Source organism: Sycon ciliatum, chromosome 7 (genome assembly GCF_964019385.1).
Source record: "Sycon ciliatum chromosome 7, ocSycCili1.1, whole genome shotgun sequence".
Lineage (NCBI taxonomy): Eukaryota > Metazoa > Porifera > Calcarea > Leucosolenida > Sycettidae > Sycon > Sycon ciliatum.
Window position 1 is genome coordinate 428,786 of NC_088649.1, and position 7,500 is coordinate 436,285.

At 45.6% G+C, this 7,500-nt stretch overlaps 2 pseudogenes; both read right to left on the reverse strand.

Annotated features, from left to right (window-relative positions):
* Positions 1–1,804: 1,804 nt before the first annotated feature.
* LOC135821260 (putative uncharacterized protein DDB_G0286901) lies at positions 1,805–6,756 on the reverse strand (annotated as a pseudogene).
* A 373-nt stretch (positions 6,757–7,129) lies between these two features.
* LOC135820691 (UPF0746 protein DDB_G0281095-like) overlaps positions 7,130–7,500 on the reverse strand; it is a 738-nt pseudogene continuing 367 nt past the window's right edge.

Sequence of the window (7,500 nt, forward strand, 5' to 3'; positions counted from 1 at the left end):
TGATTGCTGGTGCGAATGTAGCCTGCGATGCCTGCTTGTTAGTGAGAGTGCACCAGACGTCATGTATCGATATGTATGTCTGACGAGATGTTCTTGAACTGGCATGCTGCTTTGCTTAAATAACGTTTAGAATTGGGTGCTCAATGGCCTGGAGGAATTAATCATGTTTGCGATCAGTATCACCAAGAGTACGGTTCTTCCGTCTACGCATCTCTTCTTGGCTTGTGGATTGGTTGAAAAGAGATAAAATAATAATACAGAAGTACTTGTGTCCAAGTGTCGTCATGAAAACAAGTTCTACCTCCGTAACTTTGTCCGCAAGGTCACGTGAATCTAGCTGGTAGTCCCGCTGCCTATTTGTGTGTGTGTGTGTGTGTGTGTGTGAGTAAGTGTGCGCGCGCATGTGTGAGTGTGTGTGTGTGTGTGTGTGCATGCGTGAGAAAGAGAGTGTGTGTGTGTGTGAGAGAGAGAGAGAGAATGTGTGTGTGAGATTTAGAGAATGTGTGTGTGTTTGTGTGTGCGTGCGTGGATGTGTGTGTGTGTGTGTGTGTGTGGATGTGTGTGTGTGTGTGTGTGTGTGTGTGTGTGTGTGTGGATGTGTGTATGTGTGGATGTGTGTGTGTGTGTCTCAAACTCTCTCTTCTACTCTCCCCTGTCTCGGGGGCGGCGTGGCCAAGCATTTGGCAGCTGTACACCAGGCCAGGTGTGTGTGTGTGTGTGTGTGTGTGTGTGTGTGTAGGGAAAAAAAAGAAAAAAGACCAAAAAGTAGGGATTCACTGGCCAGAAAAAAGCCACTTCAAAGCTGTGTGGTGTAGACCAGGCTGAATAGTGGTGGTCAATTCTTCAGCCTTGCAAGCTGTTGAATGGTGCAATCCCAGCACAAGTTGCTATGGCTTCTGCTGTAGCATCGCTATCATCGCCTCTGGCGATGGGCGTCCAATGGTCAATGGTCAATGGTGTGTGTGTGTGTGTGTGTGTGTGTGTGTGTGTGTGTGTGTGTGGATGTGTGTGTGTCTCAAACTCTCTCTTCTACTCTCCCCCTGTCTCGGGGACGGTGTGGCTAAGCATTTGGCAGCTGTACACCAGGCCAGGTGTGTGTGTGTGTGTGTGTGTGTGATGTAGAGAATGAATGACATATGTGCGTGTGTGTGAGAGAGATTTAGAGAATGAGTGTGTGTGTGTGTGTGCGCGTGTGAGTGTATGTGAGAAAAGGGAGAGAGTGTGGGTGTATGTGTGTGTAATGGTGTGGGCATGTGCGGTCCCCAGCTCTATTCTATGTCATTCACGCTGGAACTGCTGCTGCATAGCCCCAAGTCTGAAGACTTGGCAACTTCATGCCTGCACCTGACTCTTGCACTATAATACCCGTCGCCTATGATACCCCTCAGAATTTCCCACCTTGCTCCCCCTTATGTTCAGGCTGCCCGTTTAGGAGCCATCAGTTGCCTGACGATCGTAGTAATACGTGAAACTCAGAGTTCTGACAAAGCCTCCAATCTCTCTTGTAATACAGAAATACCTATATTCTGCCTGTGACTACTCACAGAGAAAGAGTGATCACAACTGTACATTCCGCATGTAACTGTTCGCATGGAATTATAGTGGTCACAACTGTATTCTGTGACCGCTCATAGGGAATTATAGTTTCCACAACAAATCCTGCAGTACGAAGCACTCTGCGAGCAGTCACGAACTGTGTACTTTACACATGTACATGTATGGTGATTTGTGACTGGTCATGGGGCATTGTGACTGGTAAACTAATTTGTGACTGGTCATGGGGGGTTTGTGACTGTTTGACTGGTCACGGGGACCGTGATTGGTCACGGGGCTTTGACTTGTCACTGGGTCCTACATATATTCTCACGGTGGTGTTGCTGTTGTTGTTGTTTTGGTTGTTGTTGTTGTTGTTGTTGTAGTTGTTGATGTTTTTGCTGTTGTTGTTGTTGTTGTTGTTGTTGTTGTTGTTGTTGTTGTTGTTGCTGTTGTTGTTATTTTTGTTGTTGTTGTTGTTGTTGTTGTTGTTGTTGTTGTTGTTGTTGTTGTTGTTTTTGAATTTTGAAGTCTATATTCTCACGGTGGTGTTGCTGTTGTTGTTGTTTTGGTTGTTGTTGTTGTTGTAGTTGTTGATGTTTTTGCTGTTGTTGTTGTTGTTGTTGTTGCTGTTGTTGTTATTGTTGTTGTTGTTGTTGTTGTTGTTGTTGTTTTTGAATTTTGAAGTTTTGTTTTTTCACGGCTGAGCGTAGCGAAAGAGTGCAAAAAACGTATTTTTCACTCACAAATATTTTCGTGCATTTGCTCTTGTTCTGCGCAACTCCGTTGAACCTGCCATCGTGGTCTTTGTTTTTCCTCGTGGTAGTTGAAGTTTTCAAGTGCTCCAGTTTTTAGTTTCCACTCGCAGCCACACTCATCTAATTATTTTTTCGGAGTAGATCTACAGTGTAATAGTCCAGAAGAAAGAAACGACAGTGCCGTGCACCGTCTATAATGAATCGGTCCAGCCTACAAAAGGTCCACATCGCCTGATTGGGCCTGCAAGCTGATGTACCAGTAACCTGACGTTTTTGGGAGCTGCAGATCGACCTGCGAAAGGCGGAAACAGCTAAAACGAGCTGAGCGCAATCCGCCACACACAAGCAGGTTTGGTACCAGGCGGAGCAGAGTCACCGTTGACAGCTACACAAATCAGGGCGTTTCGGACGACCAGCAAAGATTGTGGAAGTAAAATTTAGTTGACAAAACAATTGGTCACTCAGTTCCGACATGTCGAGTCGACAACTACCTGTACCGCAACCATACTCCTCAAAGGCTTCAGCGAGTCCTTGAGAGTTTTCCGTGGGCGCAGTGATGAGATCGAGAGTCTACGGAGTCGGTGATGAGCTCTGTCGATCACAACATCGTGTCCCAAATGGTGGCGAAGCTCCTGGCAGAGGTGACACCGCAGTCATACTGAAGTAGTTGTCTGATATCGTGGCGAAGGGCAGCAAGGTCGTAGCTGTCTGTTGACAACACCAACCGGAGTTCACTGGGACAGCCAGCCAGTTTTCGGACCGCACATGGACCGGAGAGAAAAGATAAGTATCAGTACTTGAGACTGGATGTTTTTTCGATAATTTACGAATTACATAATCATGTAGTTGACACAATCGAAAAGGGTGTACATGCCGTCGTATTCAAGGGAGCAAACAAACGCCCAGCCCGTACCGCCCTAGGCCCTACACAGGGTGCATGATCAATGTCACGGGACCATCAGAATGTTATGGATGTGCAGAGCGATGTACATGACTGTATCGTGTTTGTAGAGGCAACCATGAACAACAAGAGTAGTTAGTTTGTCAGTCTGAGTACAAAAATCGGACAACAATGGCATGGCAGTAAATGTTGTCCAAGTCAAACATCGTGCAAAATGCTAGTAGATTTACGGCCAGGTGTAATCGACGTCCGCAGCCATCGGACACACAAGGGGGGGACAATTGGCCGGCAGGACGAGACAAATGTTTGTTTGTTTGTTTTTTCACGGGTGGGGCCCACCAGACATGGTGCCAGAAGAAATTCAAGCAAAAGTTGACTGCTTGCTGACTTCAAACTTGTGTTCCTGAGGTGCCCATCCACCTCACTCACGTCAGATTATTAGTAGTATTATTCACACATTCCTACCGAATGAGTACGCGGCTAAGCAGGACAGGGAGCCAGCATATGTTCTCTCAGCATAAAAGCAAGCAAAGAATAAGGAGTACATGGGCAATGGAAACAGTTCCAAAGTACAGCCTGGGATTGTATGAGTGCAAACATGTACGACAATAGTCATGGGCTATTGCAGCAAGCGACAACAACACAACAGAGAATGTGACAGCAACCGCAGGGGGGCGTGCGATGTTGACCAAGGTTGGGAAGCAGTACTGTCCAAGTTTCCTTCGTCCAGAGAGTAAGACTAGGGTTCCTGAACACGCTCAAAATAAGTGTACGTTCCAGATGGAGCGATAACTAAAGCGGCAGGTAGCGCGTAGTCCTCACTCGGTCGCTGCAGTCTGCAATGTGCGAGGTGAGGTAACATGATGGCACACTGCACAACTCCACTGTTGTAACGCCAAACCAATTCATAAAAGTTGAGCCACCACTTTGATTGTGTAAGGTGTGCGAGACACCCCAGTCAGCTGCCAGGCCAAGTCAACTGGTTAAAGCTTTACGTATCTTGATCTTGCTCGTGCATGCCGTCCTTATGTTTTCGGTGTTGAATCTTAATGAAGCATTATACGTTTTCCTCTTGCTGTCCTTTCAGTACCAAGCCAGTACCTAGGCCGTGGAACAGACACCGGATCACCCACGACTGGACATGGTGCAAGCGATTGGGAACGGCCTTGTGTGGTGTATAAATGGGTAACCCGGCTTGCCATTATTTAGTGTGTATGTGAGTGATGACGGAGTGAGTAAGAAGCCCGATGGGCAGTGATGACACATGATGGCGTAGGGCTTGATGCAATAATCACGGAGAAGCCCAATGGGCAGTGAGGACACAATATTGTGTATGGCTTGATGCCATGATGAGTGAGAAGCCCGATGGGCCGTGATGACACATGATTGTGTATGGCTAGATGCCATGATGAGGGGGAGGGAGAAGCCCGATGGGCAGTGATGAGTATGGCTTGGTGCCATGATGAGGGAGAAGCCCGATGGGCAGTGATGACACATGGTTGTGTATGGCTTGATGCCATGATGAGGGAGAAGCCCGATGGGCAGTGATGACACATGGTTGTGTATGGCTTAATGCCATGATGAGAGAGAAGCCCGATGGGCAGTGATGACACATGGTTGTGTATGGCTTGATGCCATGATGAGGGAGAAGCCCGATGGGCAGTGATGGCACATGGTTGTGTATGGCTTGATGCCATGATGAGAGAGAAGCCCGATGGTCAGTGATGACACATGATGGTGTATGACTTGATGAACGATCATGTGGTTATGAATGATTACAGACATGTTGAAACCGAGAGAGAGAGAGAGAGAGAGAGAGAGAGAGAGAGAGAGTGTGTGAGAGTTACATAGAGGTATGTGGGTTTTTTTTTTTTTTTATGTCTCGGTACCGGCTTTTCACCCCGTTTTTTGTCGGGGCACGCGGAGGAGTGTACGTGCACGGGCAGTACGTGTGTGTACAGTATGTGTGTGTGTGTGTACAGTATGTGTGTGTGTACAGTGCGTGTGGGTACAGTGCGTGTGTGTGTGTGTACAGTGAATGTGCGTAAGGGTGCATGTGTGTGCAGTAAATGTGTGAGGGGCGGACGTGTGCATTCGATACAGGATTCCTTCTCTTGCAGGAACTGAACGGACGTCCAGCCCAATTACGGAAGTACAGCACCTCACATCGAATTTACTGGCAGTACTACTCCATGATGTAGCACTCGCAACCTAGCAGGGGAACTTTCGGGCATTTCGCAGAGATTTTGTCTGCTCGGAGTGCACTGCTGATCATGTTATCCTGGCTGATGTGTGCTCGCCCGGTTGCCACCGGACCCAACCTGGCCTACTAGTGATCATCCTAGGACAAGTCTGGCCGGGTCTCCATAATGTTCATAGTAACTATACACTTGGCCACAGATGGTGGTCACAGTGCCCAAGACTTTGGCACACTGGCGCCATGCGCCACACTGCTCGTTTTCCTTGTCCAAATCTATGTGTGCTGCTCTCCTATCGGCCTCACTATCCTTTACATCGTGAGTGTGATTGCTCTGGTAGACCACTACCCCATGTACTGAACAGTCGCTTTGTGAGTGAAAAGTTTTGTTTTTTCACGGCTGAGCGTAGCGAAAGAGTGCAAAAAACGTATTTTTCACTCACAAATATTTTCGTGCATTTGCTCTTGTTCTGCGCAACTCCGTTGAACCTGCCATCGTGGTCTTTGTTTTTCCTCGTGGTAGTTGAAGTTGCCCGCCCACCCACCCTGTTTTCATGGGAGTCGTCCGCTGTTCTTCTAGACAATCTATGCCTATGTGTGTGGCTTATGATTATGACATACACCGGTTATTACATACCATTTCTTGCTATCTCTATTCTTGGGTCTGACTGGCAGCGGGGCAGGAATTAATGAAAATAGAAAGGTTTTTTGGCTGAAAGGCGTGTTTTTCCTCTAGCCCGGTTGAGCGGTCGCGGCTAGGAATGTAGGGAGTCATTGTTTTTCAGGCGCTCCCCTGCTGCCCAGTCACCCATGCTCACCACTGGCCATGCTGTTTCACTTGATTTCACGGCCTTTTCTCCCGCTTGCTGGCGGTTCTTTGATGGATTTAGATGTTTTTCAGCTATTTATCTATTCTGTGGCTGCGAGTGTGTTTTTTTGCTTCTACTCATTTCTGGAAAACCACCACGGTGGTGAGTGTGATTGCTCTGGTAGACCACTACCCCATGTACTGAACAGTCGCTTTGTGAGTGAAAAGTCTATATTCTCACGGTGGTGTTGCTGTTGTTGTTGTTTTGGTTGTTGTTGTTGTTGTAGTTGTTGATGTTTTTGCTGTTGTTGTTGTTGTTGTTGCTGTTGTTGTTATTGTTGTTGTTGTTGTTGTTGTTGTTGTTGTTGTTGTTGTTGTTGTTGTTGTTGTTGTTGTTGTTGTTGTTGTTGTTGTTTTTGAATTTTGAAGTCTATAATCTCACGGTGGTGTTGCTGTTGTTGGTGTTTTGGTTGTTGTTGTTGTTGTAGTTGTTGATGTTTTTGCTGTTGTTGTTGTTGTTGTTGTTGCTGTTGTTGTTATTGTTGTTGTTGTTGTTGTTGTTGTTGTTTTTGAATTTTGAAGTCTATATTCTCACGGTGGTGTTGCTGTTGTTGTTGTTTTGGTTGTTGTTGTTGTTGTAGTTGTTGATGTTTTTGCTGTTGTTGTTGTTGTTGTTGCTGTTGTTGTTATTGTTGTTGTTGTTGTTGTTGTTTTTGAATTTTGAAGTCTATATTCTCACGGTGGTGTTGCTGTTGTTGTTGTTTTGGTTGTTGTTGTTGTTGTAGTTGTTGATGTTTTTGCTGTTGTTGTTGTTGTTGTTGTTGCTGTTGTTGTTATTGTTGTTGTTGTTGTTGTTGTTGTTGTTGTTGTTGTTGTTGTTGTTGTTGTTGTTGTTTTTGAATTTTGAAGTCTATATTCTCACGGTGGTGTTGCTGTTGTTGTTGTTTTGGTTGTTGTTGTTGTTGTTGTAGTTGTTGATGTTTTTGCTGTTGTTGTTGTTGTTGTTGCTGTTGTTGTTATTGTTGTTGTTGTTGTTGTTGTTGTTGTTTTTGAATTTTGAAGTCTATATTCTCACGGTGGTGTTGCTGTTGTTGTTGTTTTGGTTGTTGTTGTTGTTGTAGTTGTTGATGTTTTTGCTGTTGTTGTTGTTGTTGTTGTTGTTGCTGTTGTTGTTATTGTTGTTGTTGTTGTTGTTGTTGTTGTTGTTGTTGTTTTTGAATTTTGAAGTCTATATTCTCACGGTGGTGTTGCTGTTGTTGTTGTTTTGGTTGTTGTTGTTGTTGTAGTTGGTGATGTTTTTGCT